At 40.1% G+C, this 22,057-nt stretch overlaps 1 long non-coding RNA gene across 2 annotated transcripts in view; it reads right to left on the bottom strand.

Moving 5' to 3' along the window:
• The window catches only part of LOC109549748 (uncharacterized), a 339,321-nt gene that overhangs the window by 236,875 nt on the left and 80,389 nt on the right, over positions 1–22,057 (bottom strand). The window lies entirely within an intron of this gene.

Below are 22,057 nucleotides of genomic sequence, written 5' to 3'. Positions count from 1 at the left end.
GCCCGCGCGCCTGGAGCCCGTGCTCCGCAACGAGAGAGGCCACCGCAGTAAGAAGCCTGCGCACCGCAACTAGAGAAAGCCAGCGTGCAGCAGCGAAGACCCAATGCAGCCAAAAATAAGTAACTAAATTTTAAAAATAAATATAAATAAATAATAAGAAGAAAAAGAAAATGAATAATAACAACTACATGATAGAGAACTCACTGTGTGCCAGCCAGCAAGTGCTTTAACTGGACCAAGTCATTTCCTGATTGCAGCGACCCTGAGTTAGGAACTATTACAGGTCCTGTTCCAAGTAGGAAAACGTGTTCCTGGAAATTAAAGCTCTAACGTTATAATAGGTTAAACTTCATGAAGATATATTTCATATGCATAGGGGAGGGGGTGCTGATTTACTACTTCACAAAATTCTTTAGAATTATTCCTGCAGCATAGAGGACCACGCACATCCATTTCACCTCTACAGATGGGAGCTGCCACACAGCCTACCAAACACCCCATGTGGTTCCTTTGGGAAATGATCAAACAATTTGCTGACAATTCAAAGCCTGTTATCTGAGAAAATTTGATGTTAGTGTCAGAAAGATTGACCAAGGCAAGCAAACGAAAGAAATACTGGCTTGATAAAAAGAAACGAAACTGAGTTATCTGTAGTGACATGGATGGACCTAGAGTCTGTCATACTGAGTGAAGTAAGTCAGAAAGAGAAAAACAAATACCGTATGCTAACACATATATATGGAATCTAAAGAAAAAGAAAAAAAAATACTTCTGATGAACCTAGGAGCAGGACAGGAATAAAGACGCAGATGTAGAGAATGGATTTGAGGACAGGGAGGGGGAAGGGTAAGCTGGGACTAAGTGAGAGAGTAGCGTTGACATACATACACTACCAAATGTAAAATAGATAGCTAGTGGGAAGCAGCTGCATCGCACAGGGAGATCAGCTCGGTGCTTTGTGTCCACCTAGAGGGGTGGGATAGGGAGACGCAAGAGGGAGGAGATATGGGGATATATGTATACATAAAGCTGATTCACTTTGTCATACAGCAGAAACTAACACACCACTGTAAAGCAATTATACTCCAATAAAGATGTTAAAAATATATATATATTGGCTTGTTCCAATGCATATCAATGAAACGTTTGCAAGGCACGTGGTTGCGTTTTGGTCAGTATCTTCTGTGCTGGAGGATTAATGCTGCTGCAAGTCCATGCTGAATGGAGTACTGCTAAGCCATGGCTGCGTATATAATCTTCACTGGCACACAAGGATGCTTAAACTTCAAAGTGACAAACTAACAAGTGGCAGAGCAAGGATTAACTGTAAGAACAGTTGATTTGGATTAACTGTAAGAACAGATGATCACAGCTACTCTTCCTCTAGTTACAGGAGCCAAATGTAAGCTCAAAGGAGAAGAATACATAAATGCGCCTTTCTTTAGTGGACTTACTCACTTTTTCATCTGTTCTATGACGCTTCCTCCTGAGAGCTGCCTCTACCTTCTCCATGATTGGAATGGGGTTGTCAATCAAGGGACCACAGCATTCCCATCATAAGAGCTGGCACGAGACCATGGACAACCAGAGTACTCCATCCTCTGGACCTAGTGACTGGATTGCGGATGTTCACATGACTTAAGTAGAACCAGGCAGTGTCCTTTTTTGATAAGTAATAAAGTCACTGGTAAGGAAGAACAATTTTTTTTCTGAGATCACAGGTTCCATGAGCCATTTAAGCCAGGAGCTGCCTTGTAATATCATCTTTGCATAAAGAGAGGCTGATGGACAATGAAACCCACACAAAGAAAAACAATGACAAAGACAACGATCTATATCCTTAAGGACATTGTTCAAGAATCTAGATCTAGTAGCGCTGCAAGCCCCATGGCAACACCCAGACTCTTCTGTTCCTTGAATCAATAAATTGCTTCCTTTTGCTTCTACCAGTTTGAGCTGAGTTCCTGTTACCTGTCATCAGAAATGTCCAAATAAAATTTTTCCCCTTTTTAAGTCCTCTCCAGTTTGCTATTGGAGCAATGTGACTCCTGCCTTTTCTCGGGAAGGATTTACTTGGAATAGACCCTCCTGCTTTCACATCCCTCTCCTCTACTCACAGTGGGCAGCTGCAGTATAACATGAGTTGAGACAGTGGTAACACAAGCCAGTTTTCCACTGATGGTAAAGATAAGCAACAGTCCCCAAAGCCTTCGCCTCTAGAATTCCATGATTCTGAAACCATACACTCTTGTTTTTAAAGGTACCTCTGGACAGAGAGGCTAGACACCGAATTTGGGTTTTATTTTCCAGCTTTGGAAAGACAGGAATCTGGTCGGAAAGGCTGACAATGGTTCTTTGTCTTCTCTTTTGGGTCTCAATCTAAAAGTCATTTTTTAGAGGAAACGCCATGCCCAGCTGTGTCCTGACCATGCACGCTGCTTACCAGCAGCCACGCCACCCATGCTTCACTCAATGCTTATCACATTCACATTTAATGTGTGTTTAAAGTTCTCTTCCCTCACCAGACTGCACACTTCATGAAGGCAAGGCTGCCGTCTATATTTCTCAGACTTTATCCCCAATAAATAGCACAGCTCCTGACGCATCGGAAGTTTTTTATGGATAGGTATTTGTTGGCTGACAAGACTGATTAAGGACTCCCAACGCCTGTCCACAATGAGTACCTTATAGAGCCCTATGATATTTGCTGAAATTCAAAGAAATTCTTCCATTATTCTAGAAGGAAGCAGTAATATGATCTTAGCCTTTCCTCTATTTTTTTACACCTCATACCCGGCTACAAAAATTTTGGTCATATTTGTGGTCAGACTGGATGAGTGGGAACTTTCCATTGGTCTCCTCCCAACCACTCGTATATTCAAGATTCAGTACTTATGAGAATGTTTGTTTTTAGCAAAATTTTTGTGGGGAATGAAGATGGAAACTTTCAAGGGATGTAATTATTTTTAAAATAAATTTCTTAGGTCTTGACATTTTATGGTCTCTGTCTTCACTTCTTCGCATACCTGTTTCTTTTCTCGCTTCACTTGAACTTCAGCCAACATTAATTTTGGAGAGGTTTTCCTTTTCTCTGAATCATCACTCCCCCTAGTCCCGCTATATGCTGTTAAACTGTGGATCAAGGGCATTCCTCTAAGTCAGGATGATCCCCAAATCTTTCTGTATCATCAACCAAAGTAACCCAGTCCTTTCCTGTCTGTCCTCAAGATGGCACACTGAGCACAGGCTCCAGCCTCTTTCGACTCCTGGCCAGAGATTACTAGGAAGACCAGATCTTTTGTAAAATTCTAACACAGCATCCCCTAAAAGATCCAGGGAGATGGTATCACATGGTAAAAGAAAACCAAGAACCTGCTCGGTGCAAAGTGCTTTACAGAGAGGAGTGACCACAGGAATTCTCCAAATCCAGAGAAGGTAGCTTGGGGGAACAGATCCATCTCAAGAATGCAAGGATGATGCATTTATAGTATACCTAATACGTTCGCTGCATTTACAGATCATAAGAGAAAAACTTTACAATCGTGACAAAAAATAGTTTGAAAAATTCAAGACACAGTCATGATTAAACATTTTGTGAGACAGTGAAGTAGAAACTTCCTATAACAAGTAGTGTATGCACCAGAAACCTTTAGCAAGCATTATACTCAGTAGTTAAAAAGCAGAAGCACTCACATTACACTCAAGAATGTGAAAAGAATGTTCACTCTTAGTGCTACCTTCAGCATATCCTTGGAGGTCTTTATTAATGCATTTGGACAAGAAAAACAGACTGCAAAGGAAGGGGAAAACAGTCATTATTTTCAGAAAATATGACCCTCTATGTTTTGGGATTGTATATAATAGACAGCTGATGAAGTGGATGTGACGGGGGCGGGTAAAGAGAGGTCGAGGATGACACCTAGGGTCTTGGCTTGAGCCCTCAGTGGGTTTGGTTTTGTTTTGTTTTAATTTTTTGTTGAAATATAGTTGATTTACAATATCGTGTTAGTTTCAAGTTTACTGCACACCAATTTAGAGATAGGTGATAGGTAGGTAGGTAGATAGGTAGATGATAGATTGATAGATAGATTCTTTTTCAGGTCCTTTTCCCTTGTAGGTCATTACAAAATATTGAGTATAGTTCCCTGTGCAATAGAGTAGGTCCTTGTTGGTTATCTATTTTATATATAGTAGTGTGTATATATATATTAATCCCAACCTCCCCCCAGCCCCCTTTCTGCTTTGGTAACCATAAGTTTGCTTTTTACGTCTGTTTTGGAAAGAAGTTCATTTGTATCTTTTTTTTAAGATTCCACATAGAAGTGATATCATATATTTGTCTTTCTCCATCTGGTTTACTTCACTGAGTATGGAAATCTCTAGGTCCATCCATGTTGCTGCAAATGAGCCCTCAGTGTTTTTCATACCTTTAACTGAGATGATGGGAAATGAGAGTATGGGATTAAGAGAAAACATGAAATAGTTTGATATATGAGTCTAGACGTTAGAGGTTTGGAGTACAAAATTAAGAGGAGTTATTAGATAGGCAGCTTGATAGATGAGTCTAGACTTCAGAGCAGAGGTCCAGTCTGAAGATATAAATTTAGAACTCATTAGAATATAGACGGTATTCAAAGCTTTAGGCCACACTGAATTCCTTAAGAAAAAGAACACTAGTATGCTGCAAGCCACTATTTTAGTGAAAGCAAATGAGATTGGGAAAGACTAGCTTGGTGAGATAAGAAGAAAACCCAAATTTATTACAGTGTCACAGAACTGTGGAGAAGAAAATAGTTTTTTATAGCAAAGAAGGGGGCAGATGTCAACGGTTCATGTTGCTGAATGCTCGTGAAAAAATCACGTAAAACGAGTGTGGAGACAATTCTGGGGTCGGTCCTTGTGGGTGGTGGCTGAGTCAGAAAACAGGTCGAGGAGAACGGGAGGTGAGGGATTTGAGACAACCCATATTCGAAACACTTTTGACACATTTTTCTTGGTATGGAAGCAAAGAAAAAGGGTGATAACTAGAGGGATAAAGGACTAAGAAAAAATTTGTTTTTGAAGATAATGAAATACTAGAGAATATTTCTACAATGAAGATGTGAATAATCCAGTATGGAGCGAGAAATTTTGACATGTGCTTGAAAGGGGGGGGGAAGTAAATTAAATTTAGTTTTATAGGAAATTACGAAGTAATTCTCAAGTAAAAGGAAAGAGATTAGATAGAACATGATCCGTAAGTCAGCCTAAGTGATTCTCTATTAATTCAATTGGATTTAAATTTTGTTATATGCTTGACGTTTAAGAGACTAATGTGTAAAAGACAGTTTTTCTTTTACAGATATCTAATTAGCTCAGAGATTATTTTCATTATAGTAAAATATCTGGGAGCTTTCCCCCTAATCATAGCACCTTACTTCCCAATATATCTTTGGGTATCTAGGATAAACCTATGTTAACAAAATATTTATTAATTCATACCTAGAAACCTTCTATGGATGAAAAAGTGGAAATTTGACTAAATTTATACAGATTGCCTCTTTGGTCTCAACTCAATTATATTCAATTTTAAACAGACTTTTTAGAGTTTTGGGTTTTTTTCTTGTTTGGCTGCTCTGCATTTGGACCCTCATTTTGTTTGGGGTCTTCTCAAATAGTCCAAGTCACCGTGTAAGACAAGGTTCTTCTTCACAACACACGTGCTCAAAATGCCAGATACATATACATTTCCCCTCAACCCTGTAGCTAGTAGTTGACACACGGGGAGTGTAAAGTATGGAATTAATTCTGTTGGTGGCATCCAGTGACCACAGCAGCCACATGTCAACCAAACTCTTCTTGTGGCATAATTTTTGCTGCTCTTCCAAACATCTAGATTTTGGTGCCTAGGGTATTCAGGCCCAGTTCTCCATATATAACATTAGTTATGAGAAGTACCCAAATTATTTCTAGTAAATTTCCTTCCTGCAAAATTTAGCCAAGGCTTTCTTTTCTGTTGCTATCCAGCCAAGATCCCCAAGCGCTATACTAGATATACCCACAACTGTAGGATCCCCAGGCCAACTTCACAGCCTCTTCCTCCAAGAATTCCACCCAAATTTTAGAGTCTCTGGAAGCCCAAATAGTAACTACATTTTCCCCTTTGCATTAGGTCCTGCATTTGGCTCCCAATGATCAAAGTCTCGGGCACCTAAAGTTGGTTTTCGAGTTAGGCAGAGGGAAGAGAGAAAGAATGAGTACAAGAACATGTACACACAGAGTACACATCCCTGGAAAATATAATTCATTTCCTTTTTATCTTTCCCCAATGGCTAACCAGTGCACTGCACATAAATTTTCAGTAAATGTTTGTTGAATAAGTAAATCCATTAAAAAATGAGTAAACAGTACAGAATCATGCAGAGAGAGCTGAAATAAGGGTCAGAAAACAAAGCATTCTCTTCTTTTCTCTACTACCTTGAGGTACTCTCTGGACATCATTTTCCTTATTTGTAAAATAAAGAGGCAAAATAGCTCAGATTACCTTTCAGCTCAGAAATTCTTTGATTTGGGAATAAATATACTGAAGATTGGATACTAGAACTCTGTTGTGTGCAAGTTTTTTTTAAAGAGGATTCTTTCTTTGGTGAGGAAAAAATGGGGTTATAGATCTCATTTATTTTCCCCAGCACTCAGCACTCAGAATAAGTGTAGGTTTCAGTAATTAGTAAAATGGTACATGCCAGTGTGTCAAGTTTGAGCACAGCAGCATGAGTTCCCACAGGAAGATGCCAAGTTCCTGCCATGAGCTGTACTGGCAATGTCTATGGGAAGTGTTACCTCTGAGGGGCCAAGCAAACCCATAGTCCCACAGCATTTCCTAAGACTACCTTTTCCTTCTCAGAGTTAGACTCACTGATGCAAACTGCCCAGCTGGGTTTTAACTGAAGCTCTGCACTCACTTTCCCTCGTGTTTTTCTATATGTACACTTCTCCCTTAGTTACTGCTCTCCTTCCCCCTAAGTCCCTCCACACAGGCCCATGGTGAGGCCCCAGGAACTGGCTCAAAGCCCGCTGTAAAACTTTTAGAATTAAACCCTCGAGATTTTAAGCGTTGTGATTAGAATGCATGATTTGAAGTGAACTAACATCACCCTGCCATCCAGCTGGCATGGTCCTCTGTCCATGGGTCTGCTGGGCTCTGGTGCTAAAGCCCTGGCAGAGACAGCTGTTTCCTGCCATCCACTGTCCTGCCCTGAAAGTGGTCAAAGTCTTCCTTAAACCTTTGGGAAGTGCCCCAGATTTTCTTCTTGTTGAACAATTAGGATGTGTTTGATTTTCCACTATTAGCAGCAGTTGCTCTGATGAGTGTCTATGGGGATGAGTCTCTGTATTTGTGAAGATTTCCTCAAAATAGATTCCTAGAAGTGAAATGAGAGGTGAAAAGGCCAAAATATATTTAGGACTCAATATGGATGTCAAATTCCCTTCCTTTCACTCGTTCATACAAGCAAATATGTAATAAGCATCTTTAGTGCCAGGCACTCTTCTAGGTGCTCGAATATGGCTGTGAACAGATAGACAAGGCTTCTAATCTCATGCAATACCTAATCTACGGGTTAAGGAAGACAATAAACAAGAAATAAAAAATACATAGTGTAATTATAAATGGTACCTAATGTTATAAAAATACATAAAATGGAATGATAGGGACTGGGGGTTGGCTTTTTCCCTTCTTTTGAACCCCCATACAATTTATCAGCAGGTATGGTCAGCCTTACCTACTAGATAGAAGCAGAATTCATCACTTCTCACCATCTTTGTTGTTATCTTCCTAACGCAAGTCACCACCCCCTTTTGCCTGGACCTTTGCAATACCTTCCTTTGCCCCATCTTACTTCCCTGTGTTCTACTCTCCCCACAGCAGTCTGAGTCTTTTAGCATGTAAGTGTATAAGATCATGTAACTCAGCTGCAAAAGCACTTCAGTAGCTTCCCCTTTCTCTGAGTAAAATCCAGTAATTGCCAAGGCCTGTAAAGCAGTCCATGGCCTGGACTCTACGACCTCTCTGCTCCCATCTCTACCACTCTCCTCCCGCAATGTTCTCCTCTCTAGCTCCTTGATCCTGCCTCAGGGCCTTTGCACTTGCTCTTTCCCCTGTTTAGAATACTCATTCCCCAGCTATTTCTCACTTCTTCATTTCTCTTTTAAGAGAAATAGTCACTAATTCTGCCAAATAAAATAGCATGGCATCCCATGTCTTTCTCGTTTATCCTGCTTTACTTTTCGTCATTGCATTTATTATCACTTGACATACTTATTTATACATTCTGTTTATTAACTACTTTACCCACTAAGATAGAAATATCATAGGTAAAGGACTGCTTTATTCACTGCTGTATTCACATTACCTAAATTGATACCTGGGTTCAGTGTTTGTCAAATGGATATATAAACCACTACATGCAAAGTATCAATATATTCATTAATGGCTCTGTTTTAACCTCTCAATAGATTTCTAGGGATATGCTGTTGGACTAGATAATGTATCTTATCTTGTTTTTACATTTTTATCAATGACATGGATCAAGAAATAGTAACCAGTTTCACAAAGTGTGGTATATATGACCTGTTAACAGAATAATCTTCAGCAAGTTTCTCAAATTGTAGATCACTAACCATTAGCGGTCAGTGAATATAGTTAGCAGGTTGTGAACAGATTTTTCTTAACAAAAGAGAATATAGCCAGGTTGGAACCGAAGGGAATTAAATTAGGGAAAAATGAAATTTATCACACGTAATACAATAAAGTTTGTTGTAATTATATGTATGTAGGCTTTTTGTACACATATCAAGATATGATGTAAAGAGTATTTCTTATAAGTCACAATTTATTTTAAGTTTTAAACACAGTGACCTAGAGTGTTGATTCATGGAAATTGTTCCAGAATTCCCAGGAAATAATATAAATAGCAACAGATAAAAAATGGAAAAACGCTGAAAGAATCAATGAACCAAAGAGCTGGTTCCGTTGGAAAAAAATTAAAAATTATTAAATGACTAGCTATATCGACAAAGATAAAAAAAGAGAAAAGATATAAATTACCAATTAGAGGAACAAAGGAGGGGACATCATTGCAGATCCTACAGACATTTATAACTATAAAGATGAAATGGATATGAAGAAATATATAGATTCAATAATCTAATATGTATTTTAGAAATAGAATATGTGGTTAAAAAACCTTCCAAGAAGAGCTCTTCAGGCCAGACTGCTGTACCATCAAGTTTTCTCAAACATTTCAAAAAATGATACCAATTCTACACAAATTTTTTCCAGAAAATAAAAAAGGAGGGAATGCTATCCAACTCATTTTATGAGGCTGGCATTACTTGATATTAAAAACAGATATTACTAGAAAACTACAGACCAAATATCCCTCACAACAAAAGATCCAAAACTCTTAAATAAAATACTAGCAATTGCAAACCAACAATATGTAAAAAAAGACATTATGATGAAGTGAGGTTTGTCTCAGCATGCAAGGATAGCTGAACATTCCAAAGTTAACTGAATTAATTCACCACATCCGTACACAAAAGAAGGAAAAAATCATATGCTCATTCCAAGAGATGCAGAAAATCATCTGACAGAATTCAGCATCTATTCACAAAAAAAAACCTCTCAGGGAGTTAATAACAGAATGGAAATTCTTAAAACTAAGGAAGAACATCTACAAAAGACCTGTTAACATCATAGTTAATGGTGAAAGATCGAATGTTTTACCCCTAAGATCAGGAACAAGGCTAGGAGGTCCACTCTCACCACTCTCATTTGACATCATACTGGAAGTTCTACTCATTGCAATAAGTAGATATAAATAAGAGACTTGAAGACATGAAGACATACAGTTTGCAATGGAAGAAATAAAAATGTTCTCTTCACAGATGACGTGGTTGTATACTGAGAAAATCCCAAAGAATTTACAAGGAAGCTAATAGAGCTAAAAGGTAAGTTTAGCAAGGTCAATGGATATTAGGCCAATATAAGTTCAATTTACTTATAGTATAAAATCAATCATGTTTCTGTATATATTCTATATATTACCCATGGAAACTGGAAAACTGCAAACAGTAACATTGTAATAACACCAAAAAATACAAAATAATTTGGTGCACTGTAACACAAAAATTTTAGCAAAATGTGTTTATGATCTCTGTACTGAAAACTCCAAAAAAGTGGTGAAAGAAATCAAAGACCTAAACAAATAGGAGATTTACCTTGTTCGTGAGTTGAAAGTCTTGATGTTGCTATGATGTCAATTCCCCATCAACTGTTTTATAGATTCTATGCAATCCTAATGTTACAGTGGGATATTTTTTGTACAAATTGAGAAGCTGGTTCTAAAATTTACATTGAAAAAAAATCAAAAGAACTGTAAGAGCTGAAACAATTTTGAAAAAGACAAACCTGGAGGACTACCTCAGATCAAGGCATACTATAAAACTGCATTAATCAAGACAGTGTAGTGTTGGTGGAAGGGCAGACACATAAATCAATGTAAAAGCGTAGAATTCAGACATAGACTCACACATAATAAGTGATCAACTTATTTTTCACAAGGATGTAAAGGGAACTTGATGAAGACTGCATAATCTTGTCATATAACATTGACATTTGTGGTTGTTTGTTGCATAGCAATAGCTGACTGAAACACACATTGAAACACAGATGTGAGGTACTGCCCTAACAAAAACCTGGAATATGTGGCATTAGCTTTAGGCTATAAGGAGACTGTTGGTGGAAGCTGGAAAAAACAGAGGCAAGACATTTGGCATAAATTGTGACTCTGATAATTTGTAAGACAGAAACTGTCATTAACAAAATTATAACATTGGGCTTCCCTGGTGGCGCAGTGGTTGAGAGTCTGCCAGCCAGTGCAGGGGACACGGGTTTGTGCCCCGGTCCGGGAAGATCCCACATGCCGCAGAGCGGCTGGGCCCGTGAGCCATGGCAGCTGAGCCTGCGCGTCCGGAGCCTGTGCTCCGCGGCGGGAGAGGCCACAACAGTGAGAGGCCCGCGTACCGGGGGGAAAAAAAAAATTCCTTACCAAAATTATAACATTAAGCAAAGATGTTTTGTAGAAGAATGTTGAAAGATGAGCTGACTGCTACTAGCTACATTATTGAGGTGCTACCTAAAAGAGCTGAACTGAGGAAAGAACTGGTCAGTTTGCAAGAATTTAGACAAAATTTAGTGAGTTGGAAACGTGCAGGGTTGGGTAATGAAGCAGCCTCTCACCAAATCAAAGTATGGCAACTTTTACACAGCCTTAGAGTAATGACAAAATCTAGTGTGAAATTACTGAAACATTATCAGAAGCTAATAAAATTGACTGGAAGCCCATAGAATCAGATTTGAAACCAACAGTAATAAAAGTCGTGTCAACTACAAATGGGCACTTGCCACCTACCTCTACAAGGATTAAATCATGTGCTGCTGCAGCTGCTGATTTTCAACACCCCTGAAAGGAGTTCAGGGTGGAGAGCAGAAGTGAGGCGCCTCTGGGAAAAACTGGCAGAACAGGTCTTCAGATAGATATTTTCAGGGGCCCATTTTATGATCCCAATTCTTGCATCTCCTCGTATCTAGAAAAGCGCTAAAATCTTTCATGGTGATGACTGCTCCTCACGACCAGCAAACACCTTCTGCAAACAATGTGTGCTTGACTGCGTGTACTCCCCCTTCACCAAGATCACAAATATATACTGACCTTCCCCCCACCTCTCTGGAGCAGCTGTTCAGAGCTATCTGAAATGCTGTCTCCCAGGCTATATTACTCATTTTGCCCCAAATAAAACTTAACTAAAAATTCTCACATTGTGCAGTTTTTAAAGTCAGCAGTCATTTCTGAAATCTAGAAGGCAAGAAAACCAGAAATTGTCTAATAGAAGAAGAAATCTAGTTAGGATGCCATGGATGGGATGGAGGAATGGCAAATATCTTCAGACTTGTCTTACATCTTCTGAAGATTGAAATCTTAAGGGAAAGAATCAGCCTGGCTCAGCATGGGACACATGCCCAGCCCCTGACTGGAGAGAGCAGGACCAGTGGTTATTGTTTCATCTGACTATGAAGGAGTTAAATCCTAAAACCAAATCTGGCTGCTGTCAGGAAGGAAAATAAATGAAAAAAAACAAAAACAAAACTATCTTCCATGCTTGGTAACCACACATGCCCTGCAGAAGATGGTGAAAGTGCTTCTCAAGAAACTTCTACTTATGCATGAGATTTACCTCTTCTTCCTCTCATACCTCACTAAAATGACAATTAAGGAATTACAAAAGGTGTAAATCTTCAAGGGGATCAAGAAAACAGGAGCGGTGATGAGAGCAACACAATTTTAGTCTTTGCAAAACAAATTGATGGGTAACCAACTTAGCGGATCAAGGAAAACAGAAACCAAGCTGGAAATATAGTAGCTCTTAAAGGCTAGATTAATGCTGCAGATTACTAGAAAGTCTCTGGAATTGGGGAAGAGTCGGGATTTGAAAGCTGAAGAAATAAGGTCTGGTTAAAAAGTCTGCACAAAAGCAGTGAGATCCATACAGTCAGTGAGCTGCCCCTACTCTGCCCCAGGTGAAGATGAAGAGCTTGAACTACAGGAACTCTGTACTCAGGGACTCCACACACATCCGAGAACAGGGGTAGTTTACAGACACTGAGTGAGGCTTCTTCCCCATTTCACCCTCAAACCCCTTTCACCCGAGATGTTGGCAGCCAGACTTATACCCTACCAGCTAGAGATATGTGAATTGCTTTCTGAGTATACTGACAAGTCAGTAGAAGAAATTTATGATCGTGACATTGAGAGGTCCCCTGTCGAAGTAGCGGAGGCACCACTCAATTGCTGAAGCCTACCAATCAGCAAGAATTGTCTGTACATACTGTGCTTCTAAACAGTTCTATTGACTCATAAATATGACAGAAAGCTAGGAAGCACCAGTCATTTTAAAAACCTCTAACATTAGAGAAAATATGCACACAAAAAATTCTCAGCAGAAAGAAAATTATTACAAAATATATATAATGCATCTCCCCAGAGAAATTACAAAAGATATTCCATCTATCAAGTGAAAACAAATAGAACATCATATCACACAAGGAAAAGAAACAACAGAGAATAAAATGCTCTTTAAAATCAGAACTTTGACAGTAGAAATGAAAAATTCAATGAGAGTTTAGGAAGATATTGAAGAAAATCTCCCTTATATAAGTAAAGAGAAAGACATACAGGAAAAACTAGAGAAAAATCATACCTGAAAAAAAAGAAAGAGGAGTGGTCCAGAGGGTCCTGAACAGAAGTTCCAAAAAGAAAGAACAAAGAAAGTGAAGAATATTATCTAACACATAATAAATGAGTATTCCTAGAAGCGAAAGCCTTGAGTTTCAAGACTGAACCCACTGAAGTACTCATGATTCAATTTTAAAATGACCCACCCACAGGCACAGTGCCATGATATGTCAGGTTATTCTGGACAAACAGAGGACACAAAATGTTTTCAGAGAGAAAGACGGAAATAGGTTATATGAAAAGGGTTGAGATTCAGAATGGAATTGGACTTCTCAAAAGCAACACTGGAGGCCAGAAACAATAGAATGATCCTTCACAATTCTGAGGAATAATGATTTTCAGCACAAAATCTTACACCCATCCGAAGTATGAATCCATTGTGTGGACAGATAGACATTAACAGATGTTAAAGACAACAACAACTTTATTTTCTCATATTCCTTTTATTAAGGAAGTTTCTAGGGGGATATTTTCCAACAAATAAGGGAATAAATGAGAGAGAGAAAAATCGGGCATCCAGGAAACAGGGACCCCAGGAAAGTGAAGGTAATCTCCAGGATGTGCATAAAGGGCCATCAATGCGAAGAAGACAGATGTACATACAGTGAGCAAAGACCAACCAGACACGCTGGAGCAGTAGTTTTCCACTCCAGGGGGGACGTCTCCATGACAATGGTGAAACTGACATATTGCTGATATGTTTAAATGTACTCAGAGCTTTACACTATTGGCTCAGTGCTCTGGGGTGAAGTACTAATAGCTACACAGAAAGCTAAGCAAACAAACAAAAATGAGGTAATTATTAACTCCAGGGGAAATGAAAGTTTTACAAGAAAGGAAATTTAACAATTGGTGATAATAGTGTCATCTACGGCTCATCATGAATACTCTTAACATAATTACAATAATGGATACAGTGAATATTGTCCTATACCAAGATAATGATGTAATTATTCTATGGGGAAAGGAAGTATGTGTGTTTGTCTTGTGTGTGTTTGTGTTGGGGAGGAGTGTAAGAAAGCCAAATTCCCATCTTCCACAATAGAAAGTTGAGAAATACGTAAAACTAAAAAAAAAAAGAAAAAAAATATCAACCAGTAATAGACTAAGATACTGAGGAGCAGACGTCAGAGGCAGACAGGGGCACAGTAGGGGAAATACTGTTTTTAGTCTTACATAATTATTTTTTAACTTTGATAAAAATAAAACTCCAGCTAAAACAGAAGTGCTTTTTCCTACCAGGAGCTTGAGGGTGAGGTAGGGTATGTGGTAAGATTCATGAAGCAAGCTTACAAGGGGTCATCTAGCCAAAAGCAAGTGGAGGTAGCAGACTTGCCAGCCATCACTCCTGAAGCCACAGAGCCACGCCTTGTGGGGGCTCTTCTGGAGGGCTAAGGGCCCTGCTGCGAAGCCTTCAGAGAGCGACAAAGGGCAGGAGAGCGCTCCAGGTGAGACCACGGAAAGGAGCTGGGAAGATGTTGCCCTGCGGCCAGCAGTCGAAGACAAAAATATCTCTCTGTATTCTGGAATCAGTAACAAGACTGAATTTTAGATTCAATCCTACCTACAGGCCGTCTACATTCAAGAGATACATCCCCTGAGAACACGCAGAGGTGCAGTCCTCAAGGAAAAGAATGAGGGCCGTGCACTGCTGTTGTTCTGTGGTAAAAGCATTAGGATAAACAAGGAGATGGTAACATATGAGGTCTAGTGAGGACTCACTCTGTGCCATGTACTGTACTCACTGCACAGAATGAGCACTTTGCACCCTCCCCATAACCCTATAAATTGGCATATAGAGAACACTGACTGAGCCTCAGGTATCGGGGCCAATATTCTATTGAATCCTCAGAACAGCTCTCTGGCACAGGTATGATTGCTATTACCCCAATATTATACATGGGGAAGCAGAGAAACAGAAAAGTCCATCATTTTCCCAACAGCACACAGCTAATAAGAGGCCAAGTCAGGATTCAAAGTGTGTGATTCCAAAGCCTGTACATGGACTCCTCACACACAATACTAGTCTAAAGCAACAGATGAAAAAACTGGGGCTTGGAGAATTTAAGTAACAGCCGAGGGCCCACAGAGTGGGGTCAGCCTCAAACCCAGCCTTCTCAGAGCCCTGGGCCCACCCCGCATTGCTCTGCCTCCATAACAGAGAATCCAGTAGACTAAGAAAAGCCACCACCCTTTGTCACAGGACTAACACAGTGACTGTGAATACAATAATCAATGGCGGCGATGGAGAGTACAGAGGTGTAAAGAACAGGGATTAGCAGTAAAAAGCTCCAGACCCTGGGAATGTGGGCTGTTGAATGGATTCTCCACCCTCTAGGAAACCTCCTCTCCCTTCTAACACTAGAACTGTGGCCCAAGGTAGAAGGCAGACTCTGAAGCCAGCCCGCTCCCTGCGAATCCTGACCCTGCTACTAACCAGCAGTGTGAACCTGGGCAAGTCACTTCACTGCTTTGGGCTTCAGTTTCCTCATCTGCAAAAGACTGATAAGCCTAGGGTTGTCTCTAAGGACGAAATGATTCAGTCAGTATGAGTACAGCTTATAATAGAGTCTGGCACACAGTAAGCGCTGGAGAGTTAATTATTATTGTTGTATTTTTATTATCGAAGGACCCCCGTAAGTATTCTCTGCTCCAAACTCTGAGACCAATTCTGACTGTTGCCAGCCTTGCTCTTGCTAATGCTGAGCTCTTGGCATTCCAAGGGAGTGGGCGTCCTTATCTTCCACCCCAGGCCTGCTGCTTAGATTTCTTCCCTCATACAGTGCACCCAGGGGCTGGCCCCCACCTGCCCCAGATTCCCAATGCGTAGATCTCTAATAATTGCTAACAGAATTCCTTGTTACAAACTATTTGCCCGCTCTTACCCTACGTTACCTCCCCCATACCAGTTCAGTTCCTCAGATCCTGGCACTTTTTTTGTGTGTGTGGCTGTGTTGGGTCTTTGTTGCTGCGCACAGGCTTTCTCTAGTTGCTGCGAGCGGGGACTACTCCTCATTGCGGTGTGCGGGATTCTCATTGTGGTGGCTTCTCTTGTTGCGGAGCACAGGCTCTAGGCACGCGGGCTTTAGTAGTTGTGGCGCATGGGCTTAGCTGCTCCGCGGCATGTGGGATCTTCCCGGACCAGGGCTCGAACCCGTGTCCCCTGCATTGGCAGGCGGATTCTTTTTTTTTTAACATCTTTATTGGAGTATAATTGCTTTACAATGGGGTGTGTTAGTTTCTGCTTTGTAACAAACTGAATCAGTTATACATATGTTCCCATATCTCTTCCCTGTTGCGTCTCCCTCCCTCCCATCCTCCCTATCGCACCCCTCCAGGCGGTCACAAAGCACCAAGCTGATCTCCCTGTGCTATGCGGCTGCTTCCCACTAGCTATCTACCTTACGTTTGGTAGTGTATATATGTCCATGCCTCTCTCTCGCTTTATCACAGCTTACCCTTCCCCCTCCCCATATCCTCAAGTCCACTTCTCTAGTAGGTCTGTGTCTTTATTCCTGTCTTACCCCTAGGTTCTTCATGACATTTTTTTTTCTTAAATTCCATATATATGTGTTAGCATACGGTATTTGTCTTTCTCTTTCTGACTTACTTCACTCTGTATGACAGACTCTAGGTCTATCCACCTCATTACAAATAGCTCAATTTCGTTTCTTTTTATGGCTGAGTAATATTCCATTGTGTATATGTGCCACATCTTCTTTATCCATTCATCTGATGATGGGCACTTAGGTTGTTTCCATCTCTGGGCTATTGTAAATAGAGCTGCAATGAACATTTTGGTACATGACTATTTTTGAATTATGGTTTTCTCAGGGTATGTGCCCAGTAGTGGGATTGCTGGGTCATACGGTAGTTCTATTTGTAGTTTTTTAAGGAACCTCCGTACTGTTCTCCATAGTGGCTGTACCAATTCACATTCCCACCAGTAGTGCAAGAGTGTTCCCTTTTCTCCACACCCTCTCCAGCATTTATTGTTTCTAAATATTTTGATGATGGCCATTCTGACTGGTGTGAGATGATATCTCATTGTAGTTTTGATTTGCATTTCTCTAATGATGAATGATGTTGAGCATCCTTTCATGTGTTTGTTGCCAGTCTGTATATCTTCTTTGGAGAAAAGTCTATTTAGGTCTTCAGCCCATTTTTGGATTGGGTTGTTTGTTTTTTTGCTATTGAGCTGCATGAGCTGCTTGTAAATTTTGGAGATTAATCCTTTGTCAGTTGCTTCATTTGCAAATATTTTGTCCCATTCTGAGGGTTGTCTTTTGGTCTTGTTTATGGTTTCCTTTGCTGTGCAAAAGCTCTGAAGTTTCATTAGGTCCCATTTGTTTATTTTTGTTTTTATTTCCATTTCTCTAGGAGGTGGGTCAAAAAGGATCTTGCTGTGATTTATGTCATAGAGTGTTCTGCCTATGTTTTCCTCTAAGAGTTTGATAGTTTCTGGCCTTACATTTAGGTCTTTAATCCATTTTGAGCTTATTTTTGTGTGTGGTGTTACGGAGTGATCTAATCTCATACTTTTACATGTACCTGTCCAGTTTTCCCAGCACCACTTATTGAAGAGGCTGTCCTTTCTCCACTGTACATTCCTGCCTCCTTTATCAAAGATAAGGTGACCATATGTGCGTGGGTTTATCTCTGGCCTTTCTATCCTGTTCCATTGATCTATCTTTCTGTTTTTGTGCCAGTACCATACTGTCTTGATTACTGTAACTTTGTAGTATAGTCTGAAGTCAGGGAGTGGCAGGCGGATTCTTAACCACTGCGCCACCAGGGAAGCCCCTGGCACTTGTGTAGACGTGAACTATAATGGTCTTTACTCACTGCCCACTTATTCTGGGACTGATCTCTGAATCTGGAGTTTACATTTTAGTTTGCTAACTCTAACACTCATAGCAGTAACTAATATTGGTACCGCCCTTTACAGTTTATACTGTACAAACATTATCTAAGTCAACCTTCACAACAATCCTTCGAGACAGACATTTTTATTGTATATCTATCTATCACCTATCTATCTATCTATCTATCTATCTATCTATTGAGGTTCAGGAAAGATAAATAATTTGTCCAAAGTTGCAAAGTGCCAGAGATAGAACTAGAAACCAGATTTTCTAACTCCAGACAGAGTCTATTCTTTCTGGGGTACCACACTGCCTATAAAATCTGCATGGACTCTTACTACCAGCCTTCCGCCACTCAAAATCCAGCCACAAAAATTTCCAAGCTTCCATGTCCTGCCCTGCCCTCCCTCTCCTGAACTTTACACCCACATGAGCAGCTGTTGTGCATCATCACCTGAATGGCCACGTGCAGCTCAGTTCTGACCTCAGCATCCTTTCCAGCTCACTAGCTCTCTCTCTGCGTATGCCTCCATTTCTGTCAACGGTCACAAATTTTGCCTACACTCAAAAACTCTGAATAACTTGACTTATCCCTTACCCTCACCTTTCTCATTCTGTTATCTATTGAACCTGAAGGTTCTCCCGTATGTGAACTTTCTCTTTTATTCACACACCCACTGCTCAAATCCAGGCCCTCATGACTTCACCTTTCAACTATTACTATAGTGTTCTCTTTGTCTCCATTTTCTCCCTTTTCATTCCATCTTAAAACCACACCAGATTAATCCTGGTGACATGTCACTTGGTCTCCTGCAGAAAAACTTTGCATGACTCTTCATATCCTTTAAGATAAGATCAATTCCTTACCCTGGTGTTTCCCAAACCATGTGTTGAGAAACACATGCTCTTTGGATACTAGGCACTTCATTTAAAATAAGGAAAGAAAGAAATGCTACCTACCGTCATCTCTTCTCCATTTACATGAACATTAGCTAACAGCCTGAATATGTGATCAAGACCGGAAACATTTTTTTAAATTTGCATTTCAAAATGCACTTGAGAAGAACACTTTTTTCAATGAAAACTTAAGAACATCTGCTTGGCACTAATGTTCCACAAAACACAGTTTATGACATCTACCTCCTCAGGTCCACATCCTTTTCTGAACTTACCTTCCACTAGTACCCTGTACAAATCCCTCCTGGCCTTTAAATTGGCTCTTGACCAAGTAAGATCAAGCCCACCTTTGAGCTCAACACTACCCTTCTCTAACTACCTTAGGCCTGTTGAGTGCTCAGCTCACTCGTCCCAGACTGTCCACATGGCCCTGGGCTTATATGATTTATTCTTCTAAATGAAGATGATTCAAACATAGCATGAAATGTGATTTTTTTGAAGGGATCTCTAAGGTAAGTAAATTCACATGTTAGGAAAAAAATCCTTTATTAAATTATATGTTCTGATTGCTGACTTATAGTTAGTTCACTATAATTACTGAGCACACCTATTTTGGTACTGCTTATCGGAGGCACTGTATGTAGTACTGTGTTGTTAATTATGCTTTATATTCCTTCATATCTCTCCTGATAGTTTGGCTCATTTATCTCTAGTACTTATTTATCTCCCAGAGTTAGCTGCTCTATAACTCAGGTTGATTATAATGATGATTCTGATGTTGCTTATCAGACTAGCTCAAGACTTTCAAATAACAAAATCCTTTTTACCCAAAATACAAATTTCAACTTTAAAGACTGCTTAAGAAAGGAATGACCTGCTTTAATTTATGGAATAAGGTCTAGTCCTTAGTGGGGCCTCTTAAAGCCACAAAATTTAAAGGAGACAGAAGATACTAGTTCCAGAGTCCTTATGACATCCATTTGCAGAACCCACTGGGCTTTTAGGCTACTACTCCTTCTTAAGACTCATCTGGTACTCAAATATCGTAACTGAAGAGCTACATGAATAATTGTTCCAGAGCAGAAAATGCACCAGTGTGTGCAGGTGCTTAGATACAAAACAAATGAGTGCACTCAATTATCTGTGTGTGAAATAACAGGATGCTCTGGGTTTGCTTTAAAACACTGCAGCAAAAGCAAATATCCAAAGGGTGTGGGGCAAAGACAGATTAAACAGGATTGGCAAAATGTTGATAACTGCTGAACTGGATAATAAACGCATGCAGGCTTATTGTACTATTCTCCCTATTTTTAAGTATATATGAAACTTTCTACAATCAAAAGCTATAAAATGTGTGGATGGCTGATGTTTACTAAAGAGGAAGGATGATGATGGTCCAAGTGCCTTGCTTATTGTATCTGTACCTCTGCCAGGTTCTACTCTTTCCACTGCCAATAATCAGACCAACCCAGGTCTTCACCTTGCTCTCACGATCACCCAGTCTGCTGCTTCGTGCTATAATTACCCCCAGGCCTCTGAGCAAGGTCAAGCCAAGATTAACTTCACTAGGAGGAGGTAAGTAAATGGTGCCAAAACTTCTTCTCTTTATCCCTTTTTTTTTGCTTTCCATCTGTTCTTCTGCCCACCAACCAACCTACTTCCCTGTCACCCTGCACACCTGCAACCAACTGCTCCCTGCACACCTTCTGCCCTTCCTTCCTCCAGCTCCATCAGTTTTTGTAAACCCTTTGACAAACTATGCCCAGACATTCATAATATTTCACCTACGACTGCAGCTATCTCAGCTCTCAATTGGTGCCAGGAATATGAACCTTCTGGCTTTCTCTACCTTCTTGTGTCCTCTTGGTTTCTCTGCAACAATGTGAATAATGACTCTGCTGCTGCCTCAACCCTGACCTTCTGTGCATGCTCTGTTTCCAATATCCCTCAGGTGGTACCCTCATATGATGCTCACCATCTGGCCTTTAAGAGGCAAGGAGAGCCAGGAAATGTGCACAGAAAGGTATGCAAGAATCAAGAATCTGTCCTGTAATACAAATGAAAGAAGAGTTTTAAGGATACGGTAGTCAAAGGGGCAAATGCACTAGAAAAATCTATGAGACTAAAAATTTAGAAGACGGTTTGGTAACTAGGAAATCATTACCAACTATGATTAGTTCAGAAATAATAGAGGTGGGTTCTAGGAACATAGAATTCAGGCAAGAAGAGGTGTTAAGATAGTGAAAACTGAAGGAGAAAGATATAATAGAATCTTATACAGAAATCAGTTCAAACTTGGGGATTTTCAAGACGAGTTAGGCAGACCTGAGCATATTTGAAGTCTGAGAAAGGAGCCAGTGGAAAGAGAGAGACTAAAGAATCTAGAGTCAGAAAACGAGAACACATGGTCTTGGGAGTGAGAGACAAGGACTGAGAATGAAATACACATTGAACTGTTGGCCCTGGAGAGGAGGAACACACCTCTTTTACTGAGATAAAAAGGATAAGAGGAGGGCTCAAATTTTAAGGAGATCAATTTTGAACAGCCTAAAGATTTTTCTTGAACGGTTTCAGTGTTCTCAGTAAAAACGTATTAAATTAAGTGAGATAACATACGTAAAATCCTTGGCACTAGGCTTAATGTATAATAATCGTTTGACATATGGTGGCCCTAGGAGACTGAATAGCAGTAGATGGTAGGAGCGGTGGTAGTAAGAACAGCAGGACACATTTACTGAGCATTTACTGTATTCCAGGAACTTTTCTAAGCTATCATATAGTGGGGATGGTGGAATTAGACAGAGCAACAGTGGCAATAATCAATAAGAAATATGTTTCAGAATAAAGTGAGCAGAGGTAAGCTTAAGAAAAATAGAAGAAGGTTGGTGGACAGGGAAACTGTGGAGATTTCATCAGCAAATGAGCAAACTATTATTAAGCATCTGTAGGAACCCACTTGAA

This window comes from Tursiops truncatus, chromosome 9, assembly GCF_011762595.2.
Source record: "Tursiops truncatus isolate mTurTru1 chromosome 9, mTurTru1.mat.Y, whole genome shotgun sequence".
Taxonomy (NCBI): domain Eukaryota; kingdom Metazoa; phylum Chordata; class Mammalia; order Artiodactyla; family Delphinidae; genus Tursiops; species Tursiops truncatus.
Note: the sequence above shows the minus strand (reverse complement) of the source record. Positions and strands in the feature narration are given on the sequence as shown.